Source organism: Pleurodeles waltl, chromosome 4_1 (assembly GCF_031143425.1).
Source record: "Pleurodeles waltl isolate 20211129_DDA chromosome 4_1, aPleWal1.hap1.20221129, whole genome shotgun sequence".
In the NCBI taxonomy this organism is placed as follows: Eukaryota; Metazoa; Chordata; class Amphibia; order Caudata; family Salamandridae; genus Pleurodeles; species Pleurodeles waltl.
Window position 1 is genome coordinate 332758864 of NC_090442.1, and position 17456 is coordinate 332776319.

Genomic DNA, 17456 nt, shown 5'->3' on the forward strand with positions numbered 1-17456 from the left:
CATCCAATGTTGCCAAGTCCACCTGGGGTCTGTACATGGGGATATGTCTCCATCTCCTATTCATCCGCAGCCGTAGCAATCTATGGGGCACAATAGTGAGGAGCCGGTCACAAACTGAACAATCGGGCTACAACAGAACATTGCATGCTGTTAATTTGTAATGGGTCAGTGTGAATTGTCCAGTATGTCCAAATTTAAACAGTGACGCAGAAATTATCCAGGGTTTGCCCCCAACCCTGAAATGGCATCCACCTGTCCTTTGTGGAGGGACAGGTGGAAGTGAGGTAATTCCTCTGATGTTTTGCACTGTTGCGGGAGGTGGCATGGAATCGCCGTGCAACTCCTCATTGGGTAACATTGGGCCCTATGGGTTACAGTGGCCAATGGTGATCTACGCCGGCGGTGACGGTACGCACCGCCGCGGACGTGACTTCCATTTTCTATCTGATTCCTCACTTGCTACCTGATCTTCAACAGGAGGGAACCTACATTGCGTGTGCTGCTGTGACCTGTGTCTGGAACCCACCATGGCCCATGTGACAGGGGAAAGGGGCCCCTGCCTTCACTTCGGCGGAGTTGGAGAGACTGGTGGATGGGGTCCTACTCCAGTACGGACTGCTGTATGGGCCTCCAGACCAACAGGTGAGTACACAGTGGGCACGATGCATGTGGCAGGAGTGGTGTGTGTGAAGGCCTCATGTAAGGGGGTGGCTGGATGTCCTCTGGCCGGCGTATTGGTTGTGTACTGGGCCATGTGTGTGCAAATGGTGATGTGAAGGGGTATGGTGGGCCATACGTGTAACAGGCAGGACTGTCTGACTAGTACTATTTTCCTGTGTGTATTGCCTATGCAGGTCAGTGCCCTTCAAAAAAAGGGTATATGGTGTGCCATAGGCAAGGACTTGTGGACACTGGGGGGCTACGGCAGGCAGAGCATCCACTGTCAGAAACGATGGGAAGACCTGAGACGCTGGGCACAGAAGGCGGCGGAGGCCCAATGAGGAAGGGGTGCCTGTTGGAACCTGACCCCCCTGATGGCCCGCATACTAGCGGTGGCCTATTCTGAGCTGGGTGGGCACTTGAGGCCACACAGCAGCCACAAGGGGGTGAGTACAGTGCCCATCATTACTACTAACACCTGGTGGGGAGGTATCCGAGTAGTGGATGTTTGTCAGTGAGTGCCCCTAGGCCTGGCCTGACATTGCAGCTTAGGTCCCCTGGTGGCTAGGGTTTTGAAGGGATAGTCCTGCTACAGAGGTCGTTGCCATCCACTACTGGTCAGGGCTGTGTGGGTCCCAGGTGTTCTGCAGTTGGTGGTGTGTACCCCTCCCCATGCCTTGGTGGCTAGCAATATCACTGGTAGTGCAATCCATAGTGCGTAGGCCTGTTCCCCATGTGTGAGGGTTCTGTGTATGCCAACGGTGGTGTTGGTGCAGCCATCGACAAAGTGTATCCTTTGTCTCTTCCACCCCTTCTGGAGACTGGAGGGGACAGTTCAGACACAGATAACTCCTCTGTTGAAAGCTCCCTGGAGGTGGCGGACACTTCTGTGACCACCCCAGCTACAGGTACAGCTGCCACCCCCTGTCCCAGCACCGCCCTCCCAACAGCCCCTCATCGAGTTTCCCTTGTCTGCTCACCCAGGAGGGTGGGTATCTCCTTTGCCCCAGGATCCTCAGGCCCTGCCCCAGTGAGCCCTGCTAACCTGACTGAGGAGGCTATTGACCTCCTGAGATCCATCTCTGTAGGGCAGTCAACCATTGTGAATGCCATCCAGGGGCTGGCAGCCCAGATGCGACAGACTAATGCATTCCTGGAGGGCATTCACACTGGCTTGGCGGCCCAACAGAGATCAATCCAGGCTCTGGCCACCTCTCTGATGGCAGCCATTGTCCCTGTTTCCATACTCCCCCCTCCAACTTCCTCTTCAAAACCCCAATCTCCTCAACCCCAACCTATCCCAAGCACACAGGCAGATGAGCTTGCACACAAGACAACACAAGAGTGGTTTTGGCAAACACAAGCACCACACTTCATCCCACAGGCACTCACACAAACACCATACAGATGCAGACATACCAACAACAACTATTTCTACTGTGTCCCCCTCCACCTCCCTCCCAGTTGCGTCTACACTCACACCTGCATGCACTATACCATCATCCACTACCAGCATCACCACCACACCTTGCAGAACACACACCTCACTGGCAGACACCTCCACAACAACCATGTACACGTCCCCGGTGTCCTCTCCCACTGCGTCTGTTCCCCTCCCAAGGTACACAAGCGCAAGCACTCAGACGCCCAACAGCCATCCACCTCACAACAGCATACAGCCCATGCACCTGCACCCAAAATCAGCAGACAGACATCTCCCACGACCACTCCCTCTTCCTCCACTCCCAAACCTTCTCCCTCTTCCCACCCCAGTGTCCCCCAAAAATGTTTCCTATCCACCATTGACCTCTTCCCTACCCCTTCGACCCATCCTGCACGTCTGGCCAGGGTGGCAAAAACCCAGCCAAGCACCTCAGCCACTCAGTCCATGGGCCCAGTCATCACCATACCCATTTGTGGCGGGAAAGAATCCAGGGCACATGTCCTGAGGGTGAAGAAGCCTGCACCAGGCAGCCTCACGATAAAGGAGACTGCCACAGCTGCCTACAGGAGCAAAGAGCCTGCCCCACCTGCTGCCTGAAAGACTAAGGAGCCTGCCGCAGCTGCTGCCAGGAAGACTAAGGAGCCTGTCCCAGCTGCTGCCAGGAAGACTAAGGAGCCTGCCCCAGCTGCTGCCAGGAAGAGCAAGCAGCCTGCACCAGCAGGCAGGAAGAGAAAGGGTCCTGTGGCTGGAACTGTGACAGAGCCCTAACCACCAACCACCACTAAGCAGCCACCCGAGGCAGCAGGGAATGGGCAGGAGCCTCCCCCCACCAGCAAGAGCAGCAGCAGCAGCACCACCACTGTGCAGCCGTCTGAGGCTGCAGGGGATGGGCAGGAGCCTCCCTCCCACCAGCAGCAGCACCACCACCACTGAGCAGCCTTCACCGCCGGTGGACGGTATGTAGTCCTACCTCCATGGGCTGCTGTGTGGCCTGCCCCCTGCAAATCAAGTGGGTATGACACCCACCTGAGAGACTGTGACCATGCACTCCCCAGGATCAAGAGCACAGGGCATGTTGCCCCCTCCAGAGCATGTGGGCACGTCACCCACTTGAGAGACTGTGGCCTTGCACTACCTAGGACCAAGCACAGGGCATGTTGCCCCCTCCAGAACCAGTGATGTTGTTCCATCTGCCGGCTGAGGTGCCCCCGTCCCTTGTCCCCCTGAGGTGCCTGCCTATTTCTAAACTGATGCCCCAGCAGTGTTCTCTCCGTGTTGAGGCAGGTGCCATGTGTGGCCATGGATTTTGGCTTGTGGCCATGTGGACAATGTACATTGTGGACTGGTCTGTGTCCCTTTATATGTACATATGTATATATCTATTATGTTGCCTCACTTATTTATCTTGATGTGTTGCTCTCATTACATTCACTTTTTCTAAAACGTTTTGTCCTTGAATTATTCATCCGAGGTACGGGGTAAACATGTTTTAGTAATGCAGCTGATTCTGTGAATGGTGTTGAGGGGGTGTTGTGCGTATGTGTGTGTCACTTTCTTTTTCCACCATCCCTTCCTTCTGTGCTAGGCGGCTGTACTCACCATTGTCGTCTTTGCCGTCGTTGGTGTTTGTGGTGGAGAAGCATGTAGAAGGCCATGGGGAAGACATGCAGCTCGGGCTCTGTTGTGGCGTGGTTATTCCTTGTGTCTCCAATGGAGAGTCCTTTGACTTTTGTGCTGAGTTTCCACCAGGCTTTTGATGTCATTGGTACCACCCGGGAAAAGGTGGCGGTTTCCAGGGTCTTAATATTGTGGGTGGAACATTGACTTCCGCCTGGCTGTAGGCGGCTACAGCCGTGGTGGCTGTTGTTTCTGTCCTGGTGGTCGGTGTGGTACATTGGCTGTCTATCGGAGATAACACAGCCATGGTCATAATTTGGTGGTAATTACCACCGTCCTGTTGGCGGTATTAGGGCCACTTTAACACCAACAAGCCAGGGTTGTAATGAGGGCCTGAGTGTGTTATGGTTGCAAGCCAAAGACCATAGCTATAAGCCTGATCTGCTTACAATGATCAAAGCCTATGATAAAGGCAAAAGGCCAGGAGTATTCATTTTGAAAAGCATATGTTTATGTTGACAGGCATTTAGGAGTGGATTGTTATTATGTTGTATTAAAGTCAACAGGTTGGTGCTTTGTTGCATGGAATCTAACTGCTTTCCTTAGTGAGGAAGAGTTTTGGTGTTGTTTACCCCCTGTCACAAGGCATGAATATAGAAGATATGCACTGTGAGAATCCTTGTTAAGCCTTGGTAGAAGGGATAGTATTTCACTTTGCCAACAGTAATTTTGTATATGTTTGCAATTTATTGGCTGTGTGCCTGATGATTGCCTTGTGGCAAAGCTTACACTCAGTATAGTAGGCCTGAGTTGTTTATGGTGACAAGCCAATGGTAAGAGCTGTATGATTGATTGATGTGCAGGAAAATGTTATGCCTAATGCCATAGGTATGGCCTGTTTATTGTGGAAAGTTATTACAGAGGAAATAGGCCTGACTTATTTAATGTCTAACTCATATGTGAATGCCAATAGACCTCTAGCAATGGATTGTTATCATGTTATGTTACAGGCCATAGAAAGGTATTTGGCTACATATAATCTCACACATTACCACAGTAGGCAAAGTTTTTGGTGTTGATTGCCCATTCTGACAAACTCTAGTGGAAGAATTCCATTGTGATGATTCATGCTAGGCCCTATTCTAGAGGGATTGTATATTATCTTGCCAACTATAATTTTATACATATTTGCGACTTTATAAATGTATGCCTGATGTTTGCCAGCTTCTGAGCACTTCAGTAGACCTCAGTTGTTTGTAGTGTCAAGCAGCTGCTGAAGGCTAGAGACTTCAGCAGCCCACAAGCGAAGAGACGCAGAAGGCATGAACAGCATTTTGACATCTGGCCCTCAAACACTTCTAGACAGGCCCTGGGTACTAAATCTGAATATCAGGGAGAAATTGTGCTACAAAAGTATTGTAGCAAATGTATCAACTACCAAAATATTGCATATATGGGGCAGCATGAATGGCTTCAAGGTATTACATTCTCGCAACGTTATTACACTGTAAGAAAGCCTGTAAGCAGTCATTTTGTTACATGGAATTTAGCAGATTACTGTAGTAAGCAGGGGGTTTGGTGCTGGTAACTCCTCTGAACAAAGCATGGTGATAGATGATTTATTTTATGGTAGTCATTATTAGGTTTTGTTGGTTGGGATTTCTAATTGTTTTGGCAGTTATATTTTGTACATATTTGTGATTTTATTATTGAATACCTGATAGTTGTTTTGTGGGAAGAAACACACTGTGGAAACAACAGCAGGTCTGACTTACTTATAGAGACAAACCAATGTTAAAGATTATAGGTCTGATTGTTAGTAATTAAACATTATGATAAATACAGTAGGCCTGACATATTGATTGTGAAAAGCATATGTTAAAGTCAATAGGCATTTGAGGGTAGATTGTTACTACTCTGTATTAAAATTTGCTGCATGGAATCTCACAGATTACCACAGTAAGCAAGCATTTTGGTACTAGTTACCCTCTTTGACAGACCATTGTTATAGAACATTTGTACTGTCAGAAATCTTGTCAGGCTTTATAAAAGAGATAGTATTTTGCTTTGCCAACTGTAATTTTGATTTACTGTGTGATCTTATGACTGTATGTCTCCTGGTTGCCCTGTGGTTAAGCTTTTGCTCAGCATAATGACTCCAAATCACAAACCTTCAACAAGGGGAATTGAAGATGTGCCTTTGTAAAGTTTTAAGTAGAAATAGTGCCAAGAAGCCAATGATAGTCAATGGTTGTGGTATAACTGAACCCAGGTGCAATTTTACACTAACCACAATAGAGTGTGAGTCTGATAGATGAACTAGGCTTTCCTGGTCTAAGATTTTACCTTTTGACTTTAGTTCTTTAAGTCCCAATCCACAACAAGAGTACAGTTCTAAAGCACCCCTGGACCTCAGGAGAACCACTCAGTGACTCACAAGGTTGCAGGTACAGACCACTGGGTGAGTCCAGTCCAGATCCAGTAATCAATGGTCAGCTGGGCAGCTGAAGGAAAAGGCCTCTTGTAGCTTGTTGTGTCCCATTCGGTATAACAGGAGGTCAGCCTTCTGACACTTGGAGTCAATTTCTCTGTCCTAGGTACAACAGAGAGCTGGTCTAGTGCTACAAAGCTCTTCTCAGGTTGCAGACCATCAGGTGTAGTCCTCTTCTGATCTTCCTCAGGTTCAGGAGTCTTCTGAAGGGGGGGCTGGAGATGCCACATTTATGCCTGGCATAAGCTAGTTTGTGGAAATGACCCCTGGGAACACCCTAACCTACAGGGCATGGGTACTTGCAAACATTTTACCAAGGGCCAAATGCTTGGTCCGTGTATTTGACTGAGGGTTGAGGGGGCAGGAGGGAGTAAGGTGGGTGAAGGATGTACATCCAGGGGCTGAATTGCACAACGTGAAACCTGAAAACATAGATCAATCCTGATTTCCCCACTCAATCAAATTATGTGACTCTAGGCAATAGTTTGATTTCATTTTCCCTTAGTTTGCTTGATTATCACATATAAAAGCACCTACAAAGACATTAATTCAGGATATGTACTGTACAAGGTCAACTTAAGGGTGTACATAACAAGTGCCTCTTAGTTCCCTATTTGCATTGCTGCCTGGGAGAGTGGCAGGGGAAAAATACTTCTCAATGCACTGGTATAATCTGATGTAATAAGGTGAAATGGGTCTGCATGTTATTGAAATACAGTTTTCGAATTCCCTTTATCTTATTTTTTACACGCTTGCTGCAAGATGCGTTTAAAAACGAAGGTGTTCCCAAAGTTAAGTGGTGCTGGACACTCTAGTTACTTCCTTTCTTTAAATTCAATTAACATTTAGAAAAAAGCTTGCTCATTTAACACCTTTTTAAGTTTAGTGGGGAGTCAAGTAGACAGCAGCCCAGTGCTAATGTAAACCAGAGAGCCGCATTTAAAGGTCAGAAGGCCTGCACTTGAAGTATTACTGCTTCAGAGTAAAGGTTTCCAGGGCTAACCTTACACAATTTGGACATTTTCATTCTAGCCAAATCTTTGGCCACGCTAAACTTGGACTCTGAGTTCTGGATGTGTATGTGGGCATTGTACTATAGTGATCCTAGTGTGCTCCCACATTAAACACCAGCATCCAGTTTGATTCAGTCCATGTAACCACAACAACCTCGTTGAGAGAAGTCTGGTATAACAAAGCTTAGCTGCGAGCAACCAGGTACTAGATGTACGCAAAATGTTTTGCAATTTTTTTCTCTTCCTTTGAAGTATAAAGCTAGCAAAACACTCACACGGACTGTGACACTGTAATGTCTAAAGAGGCCCACTGTGATTGGGACCTGATTAGCTGGAGAGATAACAGAAGAGCCCTGCCCAAGTGTCACCTACCATTAACAAGTGAGAGAGGAGGCTTCTAAGACGTGTGCTCCAAGTGTCCTCTGAAAAGTCCCAGCAAACCTGCCAAGCAATATGTGACATTCAAGCAGGACCTGTCACTTTAATGTCAAACATTATCCTCCCAGCCCCCCTTTTATACTCTGTCAAGTTAGGTTTGAATATTGCATCCCAATGTTTTCTTGTGGAGCATCCAGCCTTGCTGGATTGAAAATATTTTTGTAGGGCTAATCACTGCAAGAATAGGTTACCATTAAACCTTTACATGTCCTTCTTTTACATACCATGCACCATGCCTTAATGTGCAAAAAGCCTATTGAGGGGTGACTTACATAGATGTAAAAAGAATGTTTCACCCTGTGAAAAGGGCCTCTCAAAATGGGTTATTTTGACAGTTTGAATTTGCAGTTTTAAAACTGCATATCCTGACTTCTATGATAGCTGTAGAGATGGATTGTCGAGTGCTGCTGCAGTGGGTGGTACAATCAGTGCTGCACCTCACTATTAGTATTTATTTTATGGACTTTAGGTACACTTGGTACTATAACAGGGATTTATAGGCAAACTTAATAAACCAATGGATTGTTTACCAATTTTACCATGTTAAAAAGGAGGAGCACAAGCCCTTTACCGCTGGTCAGCAGGGTAAAGTACTTAGAGTTCTATAGCCAACAACAATAGCGTTCAGCAAAAAAAGGCAAACAAATCCGGGACAACCCTGGAACAAGGATGCATTTTCAAAAATATATGTTTAAAAGAGTTTAATATTATAATAACTTGAATAGTATTACACATAAATATACAATAGTGAACATTTAAAATTACATTTAATAATTTGAAAAGAGAAGAAAAGTAATGATTGAAATTAAATTTAAACAAAGAAACAAAAATAGACTGACACAATACATAAATACATCTTTTCTCTTTATGATATATTTGAAAATGCTTATAATAATTTCAAAAAAGTAAAAGCACCACCTATATGTTCATACATATGCTAAAATATTAATAAAAACTATAATTATAGACCATAATATTGAACTCATTAAATGTCATTTTAATGAGTAAATGCCATATTACGCCACTGGATGTTTAAAATAAAGTAGAAATATAAATGTAAAGTAATATATGCTACACAATAAAAAAATTAAAATACATGTAAAACCGAAAACAAGTAAAACATTAAAAATCCAAATTAAAATAAAAAAAATCCAAATTCAAAAATAATATAAACAATATCCTACAGCTATAAATAAAAATAGATACAGACTTGAAAAATGAGTGAATATTTACAATTAAATAAACGTAACCAATAAACATAAAATGTGTACCAAATAACCATCAAGTAAATGCCATTAGAAAAAACTTGAAAACACACATAAATAAAACAAATATTCCAAGTTTAAAAAAACTATAGAAAAACTGTTATAATTTGGAGGAATAAAATGTACTATTCCCACTCCAGCCAATATGGAAAGTGTTTGTAGGGGGTCAAATTTACTTTTCCCATGCTATTCTAAGCAACAGTAGGAAATGTGTGGGAGTTTAGAATGTTGAAATTGACTATTGCCACTACATCCTAAGCAACATAAAATAACATTTTAGACTTTTTTGTGATGAAATTTACACCATCTGTTTCAGCCTAGGCAACAGAAGGAAAAAAGGTTCAGATTTACCAGTCCCAAACTTAAATCGAAAAATACAAACTGACTCACAATCTATCAAGCTAAATATATATAAAAGGAACATATATAAAAATACTTTATGGTAATATGTTAAATAAATATGTGTTGTGTGTGACAACAGTAGGTCCACAGTAGATAGTTATAGTTAGGACCATGTTCCCATAGAAAAAAAGTTTTTTGACTTGCCTATATCGTTGCCACCATTTGACGAATATTCATGAAATTTCCCAAAAAAGTGACATGGTGATTCTTGTTGTGCACTGGAAGTTTAGGGTGATACGTCAAGCAGAGAAAAAAGGGGCTCATAAAACATTGTGTTTCCCAGGTTGATTCCCATAGGACCTATCAGCACATCTACAGCCCGAACAACTGGACAGAATTACACCAAATTTGGCAGACAGCTAGCTGCCGGTACGTTGATTGTTCTTTTTGTTATTTGGTGTAAATCTATTGAGTAGCATAGGAGATATTTAAGGGTAAATAAATTTGTATATCTCAGGCCGCAAATAATTTGCAAAAATGATCACATTTTCAAAAATGCGTATGGGAAAAGAAGTGTTGCAATTGGCTGACCACAACCTGACTGGAAAGTTGGGACCGCCATTTTATTTCACGGGACACGGTCCCCGGGGTGAAAATTCAAATGGAAAGTGGCATAAAGGGTCAGGGTGAAGGAACCCTGACCCCAGGAGTGTGATAGCATGCAGCCTACCTGGGCCGTTTTCAGGCCTAAGGGACTCTATTTCCCAGGGCTGTGCATTAAGTTAAGAGGGTGGGGCATGCAGGGGTTTCAGTGCCATCAAGTGGTTAGGTGCTCGAGAGGGTTTGGGCACCAATGAGGTGCCCTGTGCCAAACTCCACAATGTTCATGACAACCAAACATCTTACTGTATGTTAAAAACATCAATATTCACTGAAAAAAGGCAAATGTTAAAGTGACGTTATAGTTAGAAATTGTAATAATATGTAAGTTTACATTTAAAAAAACAAAAAACTTTGAAATTCACAGAAAAAAACAAAGACTAAAGGGGAATTATTGTTATGTTAAAATGTCAGTTAACATACCATTTTAAATTAACAAAACCACTGATATTGACCAGTTATTGTTCTTTCAAGTAACTATTCCTTGTGCCCTAAATAATCTAGAACTTGTGCCCTGGCCATGCACTGCAAACTAGCTCACATATTACATCACTCATGACATGTTTTATGATATTGTTGATAAAATTACTGTAGCATCTGAAATTACATAATTGATGACAATACCGTGTGATCAGCGAGGTCAGCAATGATATCATGAGTGATATAATATGTGAGCTCCAACAAAGTGCATGGCGAAGGTGCAAGTCATAGTTTGGTTTTTGAACATTAGCTTTTATCTCACTTCAATACCATAAACGTAATCTAAGATTTTATTACTACACTTACCTTTGGCCATTACAGTGGATTTCTGTCTTTTTTTAATTATATTCAAACTAGTGCCCGACCCCCTCAGGCAACCTATGGCCAAAGACCCCGATGAGCCATGCGCCCAGCCCCACCTGCCAGAAAGTCAAAAACACCCTACACAGTGAAACCGCCATTTGGTTTTTATGCCACTGTGAGAGCATGCTAAACTCAATAGGAACTGTACCCTATTTTTTATATATTAGCAAAGCTGGGCTTCTAGGTGCTCTTTAGGGGTCACCCATGAAATTATGAAAATAAGCCTTCATACATGGCAAAGGCAATTGTCATGTGTTAACTGCAGTGCATTTAACCTCAGACCTGCAAGAGCACGGAGGTACTCTTGGCAGCTGTTGGGACGGGGATGTTCTCTGCATGGTGTAACATCATGTTCCCCTGCCCTGAGGATACTACTGCTAGTGTGTGAGTGAAGTCCTAGCCCTCTCCTTTGGAATGAATTAGGTTCTGGACCTGTCCTGTGACACAGAGGGGCACATGAAGCATGCCATCATTTGTTTAACAGTGGATTACCATCCTTGTTGTTAGTTTAGCATGTAGCGTAGTGATGGCAGTTTACCATGTTTTGTGACTCAGTAATTGTGACTAGACCATTTAATCTGTGTCAATGGAGTGGAGACCTACTAGCCCACTCATGTAAAGCTCCTCTTCTAAGTGCTAACCCTGATCACTGAGATAAGAGGGCTACGAATATATTGGGCATGTTTGTCTATGTGACCTGTGTGGTACATGGATTGTGTGAAGGAGTAAGTCAAAGTAATGGAGGCCTGCAGGTTCTATTTTAGAAGACTCTGGCCTATTCCTGTGTACACAATAGACGTGTATTGCTGACATTGCTGGAGCTAGAGGGAAGAGACCTGAACAATTGAAGAAGGGAAAGATGAGACAGCGCTCCTTTAGAATTTCGACTAGGCCCTTTTTGGTGAGAGGGCTGTTGATTCGTCTTCAAGAGCACTGACATTTGGTTGATGGTTGGGGTGAAGGGTGGGACTGCAGACTTTGTTGTTCAGGATGAGAAAGGTCTTGTAGGTGAGGCCAAACTTTAGTCTCCTTCCTGATCACAGTTCAGTGTGGCTCTTGATAGTCAGTTACAGAAAGCTCACACTTCTTTCTGCCTCTCTTGTGGGTACTTCGTGCTGGAGACTACCCTGCTATGAGAGCCATCATTCTACTCAAAGGAAGACGCGGCCCGTCCTTTAGGGCGGAAGGGCAATCCCCCCCCACCTGTTATCCCTCATGAAGAGTGCCGGTCAGGCTGAACAAAGGCCAGCCTGACATACACTCTTTATGTTCAGGTCAGGCAGCCAGTAGCAGACATGCGAGGTTTGCACAGATTCCTGGCTGCCTGAGCTGCACTTTGCTGGGCTGAAGAGGTTACAGGCCCTATGTGAGGATCTAGCCAAACACAGGAAGGGTGTTTGCTCAAGGTAATGTGAGGACTATCTCCCTGGAAAATATCTTCAATTTAGGAACCACTTTACTAGTGGCCCGTAACATTGCATCAAATTGCATGACCGGACGGTACTGCTGCATTAACAAAGTATGCCCAAGAGGACAGTTCCACTGCAACATCAAACTGGCCACATGAACTGTGCCACTGAATCAATGAACTATGGCAGGGTTGCACACCTCCAAAAACTGCACTGAGGAGGACTGTGACCTGTAACCCAAACACCCAAATCACTGGAAGCCGAGCAATTAACTGCTTGTTAGACTGAGACCAAACTATGACTTGCACCTTCACCTGGACAGACTCTGGGCTGTGACCTGAACTGCTGCCTGCTGTGTTTGTGAGTCATGTGTGGGAAAAACTCTGTCCAGCTTCTCTCTTCTCCCAGAAGAGGGAGCCGACTAGACATGTGCCTCAGGTCGTAGCCAGAAATCCAAGAAGAACCAAGTGACATCCTTGTCTGGAGAAATGACTCTTGGAGACTGCTGCATGAACTGAGTGCACAACCTAGCAAAAAGGAATAATCTGCACCTTCACCTTGATACCTTCTCAGAGATAACTTGAACCCAAATAGGGGGAACCTCTTTAGCTTATGCAATAGAGACTCCACCACCGAGGAGATATGGGAAGGGGGGGACCAGGACTTCAGACACAGTTGCTCTAGCAGCCGTGAAGCATTTGTACCAGTTGTCTGTTCTGTGAATGATTGAGTTTTTTATTCAAGTATTTTCTATATCAGAGTAAGGAACTGGGATGGACAATCCTTTATTGCACTGCTGAGTGACTGTTGAGTTCTGAGACGCTCATTACAAGTCTGGCGGTTCTAGGACCGCCAGACTCGCGGTGGTGATTGGCCCACCACCAATGTGGTGGTCCAGCCTCCACATTATGACCGTGGCACCGCCACTTTTTGCCAGCCGACGGCCTGGCGGTGCTCGCGGTCTTAATCCACCAGGGCAGTGCTGCAAGCAGTGCTGCCCTGGGAATTACGAGTGCCCTCTCCGCCAGCTTTTACATGGCGGGCGGACACGGGGTGCTGGGAGCCCTAAGGGGGCTCCTGCACTTCCCATGAACATGGCATGGGAAGTGCAGGGGCCCCCATGGACAGCCCCCTTGCGTTGTTCACTGTCTGCTTAGCAGACAGTGAAAAGCGCGATGGGTGCTGCTGCACCCAAGGCACTGCAATGTTGCAGCCAGCTTGATTACAAGGCGGCATCAATGTTGGGGGCTGTTTCCCGCATGGTCAGCAGGCGGAAACAGAACCAAGTGGGAAAATCGTGATAGGGGCCACTGGAAGGAGACCGCACTGGTGGTCTTCTGAACACTGGGGTTTGGCGGGTGGCATTTTCCACCCACCAAACTCGTAATGAAGGCCTGAGTTTGAGCACCCCTACACTACTTCACTGAGAAGCCTGGGACTGCTTCCCTTTGCTGTCAGTGGGACTCAATGATGAAGGGATTGTACTTGGCCCAGTTTTGCAGAGCGATTGTACGGCACACCCTGGGACATCAGAGGCAAGCAACCACATCCCCCCTGGGTGAGGCCTAGTAGCCTCTCTAGGTCCTATCACCCCCTGAACAGGGTCCAATAGCAGTGATGTAATTTTTTTATCATATGTGCAGGTGATGTAAGGTGACACTGTAGTCTACATTTTGCAGTTAGCTTTCCATATATTATAATGCACATTTACTATTGACTTATATGAAAGATAAATAAGCAAAACACGCTATAGTGGAAAACACAGGCATTTTACTATTATTTCGCATTGATATAGAGTACAGAGTTCCAAAGTCAGCCAAATCAGACAGGAGAAATGGGGGAGCATAACAAAAATATGTAAAACTTTCACAAATACCACCTCCGGTACTACCTATACTAACATCAACAACAACATTAATAAGCCATCACTAACCCACTAACAATGCCACACAGATCAACAGTAGCTATATCACTACCACAATGCCATTCTCAGCACTAATACTACAACCACAGCTCAATATTATCACCATCAATATCGCATATAACATCACTGCCAATACCATCACCATCACTATGAATACCACTACCAATACCATCACCACCAATGCACCCACCACATAACCAAAGGACCTCCACCAATACTGCCATCACAATTACCAAACCACACATATTTGCCAATTCCACCAACATAATCAATAATAATAAAATCACCACCCTCAATTCAATACCACCACCAATAGTCCCAATAGCACAAACACAATACCAATCCCAAACCCCAATAAAAGCTGCCAACACACCCAATAACACAACCACAATACTAATCCAACCACCACCTACAATTATCACTACCACATCACCAATAGTACTTCCATCAACACCAATACCATTATCATTATCAGCACCAATATCACATAAAAATACAGTCAATAACAACCCACTGTTAACAATGCATAGCTAGAAATTTCAAGCAGTATCAAAACTAATCCATCCGATCTCAATGTGCCTTGGTTTGCATGCACCCTTTTAAGGGTGGCTTTCCTTCTGGATATGGTCAGAGTTTTCTGTACTACTGCCAAAGATCCAGCCATATCTCAGTTTCTTTTCTGCTTGTCAAACTGAAGACTATTATCATGTTCTCCAACTTTAAGTGTCTTTCTTTTTCTTGAAACAGACAACCCTTTCTAAGTTATTGACAATTCAAATAAATTCTGCAAACACTTGTTGCAAAAGTATCAAGTGAATTCTTGCTGCACTAGAATAGTTGTGAATAGCAGTTGGAATCACTGGTGACCAACCTTGTATTACAGCCATATATTTATCTTCCCCACTGAGCTTTGACCAATTTCTGATATAGAATGCTCTAGGTTACTGCATTTAAACATGTGGTATCACTAAACAAAACTTGCAGCTATAGGATAATGATTGCTTGGGATGCTTCTCAACATGCTGAAAGAATTGCTTTCAGGGTTTTAGCTGGTAAAGTGCCTAGGGACAGAAGGCAGATGATTGGAAATGGAACCTCTGTCTTGCACCATATTCAGAGAAAGACATATTAATTGTATTAATCTTTGAACATTCATCAAGAAAGAGGTTTTATTATTTGCTTGTGATCCCTTGGCACATTAGAAACCCCGGTATAAATCTGACTACCACATAATATGTGAAAATTGAACAGGTCCAACCTCATAAAAAAAGAATTTCACATCACATAGATTTCAACTAATAAGGGTTGGCAACATTGTGAAAAATATCCAGAACTAGTGTATTGGCACTCTTTGGCCACAGCCACAACTTCAAGCAGGGGTATATATAGCACACAGCACTTCTCTTATGGTGCTGGCAATAAGCAATGTTTTGCATTACTTGCAAATAAAAAACACCTAAATGTCAAAACATCGACCCCCAATTTAGAATCAGTGAAGATTAACAACATTTAGGAGGCATAATGGGATAGTGCAGAGATTATATAAATGAGTAGGAGGAATATGAGGATTCCATTTAGAGTATCTTCCTATGACAGAGAACCAAATGTATATGGGTAAAAAAGGAACAGTCTACATTTTCCAAATAGGTGTGAAATAAGAACAAGGCATATACATTCCAGGTTGACCAATAGTCTTATAATAGTCTTATAATAGTCTGCAAACCTTATACAACCAGCACTTGGGCGTTCTTGCCAGAACATTCCATTGAAGTTCCCCTAGCTCATAAATACTAAAATGACTACTGTGCCCAAGAATACTGATTGAGCAAATGTTGTTTCTAGTTACTCCTTTCATCTGACCTTTTTACACCAATATGCAAGAAGTATTTGTAAAAAAAGTCTGAGAGCATGAAATCTATTTATTAATGAGGTGAAGCTTGTAATTTACAATATGGTTACTTGTGAGGGATGGAACTCACATAGTCCCTAGCAGAGCAACATGGAGACACACCTATCACATTTATGTCACACTTATTACCCAAGAAAATGTCTGAAGTAGCTGCCCATAAATGGTGGGAAGCGGAATGGATCACATCCAAACTTGGAGGGAGATAAAGATAAAAGGGTTTCTCCACAGAGAAGACATGTTTACCCTATGGAGACATAAAAAGAGTAAAACAAATGTGAATTTAAATGTGAGGCTGCAACTCCCCAGTGCATAATTGTACACTTTGAAGTATTATGAATTAGAAACAAAAATATTTTACATTTCTGGCTGTAGATCTGGAAACCTCGGCCTTGCAAAGTTTTCCATCTATAGTTCAGATGCTCTTTTGTGAATTGCAAAAAAGTTGTAAAGTGCATTCAACCAGATATGTCACTCTCCTTGCATAGTTTTACACATTTTTATACATTTATTGGATAGATGTGCCCTACATCTACAGCTGAGATCAAATCCTTTGTATCGCTGCACATACTTTTGGCTTAAAGACTAACAACTAAAAACATGTTACTAGTCATTAGTGTGCTGGAGCATTTTCATCCTTCACAGGAATCAATGCTCATAGAGGTCAACGGATCTTTGGACCCTGCATAGGATGTGGTAGAACCCTACAACAAAATTCCAATATAAATCAATTAAACTACACATTATGACCAATGTGACCATACAAGGGAAACTCCAGAAGGTTAATGGATTTATTACAAACTTAAGCTTAGAGTCATGTAGACAATTCGCAAGACAAAGTTTTAAAGATACAGAATCCCCACGGGTTGCACAAGGTGACAAAACAAGTTCAGGTGAACTAACATTAGGAGAACTAGGCACTCTACAAAGACAATGCAAAACATCAATAATATAAGTTGATGGACTGAAATTGCAGTTCAAATCTTCAAAGTTCAATTTAGCTGAGCACAGGGAAACACTGCAGTTAGCCAATCAGGAGAAAAGACAAAAAGAATAAAATGAATTTGGAAAAAAGTAATCTTGGACAACACATTACTATCTAGAGTGGGCAAAAAGTAAGTAAAAGGAAATGTGTCAACATGAAACTGGGTCAAGAGTCTGCTGCAAGGGTTAGGTAGAAAATCTCTAAGTCTCAGCAAGGCATTTCAAAGGGGCAAGGTACAGAGGAAGATACCTCTTCAAGGGGTCCAGCATGTGTGATTCTTCATTTTCAGTTCTTCTGTCTGGATTCCTCTCCGACAGGATACGGATCTTTCGAAAGACCTGCCGAATATTGGCATATCAAAGTTTATACGGCAATTTGATTTGCCCGGGCAGCAGTTAGTTTGACATTGAAAGGACATCATCCAATAAAATCGATCATGCGACTCTAGGTTAAAACTTT